Genomic DNA, 915 nt, shown 5'->3' on the forward strand with positions numbered 1-915 from the left:
AACCCAGCTGATTCTATGATTCTATCTCAGTGCTGGGATGGTTGATGTTGAGTTTCCCTGGGTGTCCCATTCTCGGGTACAGACAGCAGGATCCTTGTTTTGGAAGAGGGAGTTGTTTGTGGAAACATGGGGGCAGTAGGATGAGTGGCCAACTCAGTCCCCAACCTGGGGCTTTCTGCTCCTTTTAACAGGTCTTGGGAACTCCTCATTGAATCTGTTGTGTCTCCTCACCCTGTTCCAAGGCAGCTCACACACGGCATGGTATCGTGGGCAGGAGTATGGGCTACAGTGGGGCAAGGGTGCTGCTCTGAGACTTCACCATAAGCGCACATGGCTTGAAGGGGTGAGAAGGGTAAACAGATTTCCAGATACAGTTTTTTCTGCCTCAGGAATATGCTTCTGAAACCACTTTTTTTTTAAACTCTTCTTTCTGTCCTGCACTTGGAGCTCAACAAACCAAGTCGCTGCTTGTGATTTCAGCTTGTGCATGGCCACCCCTGCTTGCAGAGCAGCCATGTCCCTGCATGGACAACCCAGTTCCGAGAGCAGCAGGACTGCCAGGCCTGCCAGCTGCTTGCCAGCGTATCAGCTGGACCAGGCGGCCTTGTCCTGGTCCTTGGCACTGTGGAGCAGCAGGTTCACAACTTCAAGCACAGGATTCATCTGAAAACATGTCCCTTCCTCGTGAAGCTGTGGGTGGTCTGGAGTCTCACTGCAGAGATGCTGCCTCGGGGGCTGGAGCAGTTGAGCACGAGCAGAAGCTGCTGTGTGCCATGGACTGCAGCATCTGGAGTGCCCAAGGGACAGTGCTGTGTCTCATGACTGGGGACACAGCTGTCCTTTGAGGAATGGCTGCTGTGCTGCAGCCTTGGCATCATTGAGACTCCACAAAACCCAACTCACCCTTACAAGCAC

Source organism: Acanthisitta chloris, unplaced genomic scaffold, assembly GCF_000695815.1.
Source record: "Acanthisitta chloris isolate BGI_N310 unplaced genomic scaffold, ASM69581v1 scaffold7629, whole genome shotgun sequence".
Taxonomy (NCBI): domain Eukaryota; kingdom Metazoa; phylum Chordata; class Aves; order Passeriformes; family Acanthisittidae; genus Acanthisitta; species Acanthisitta chloris.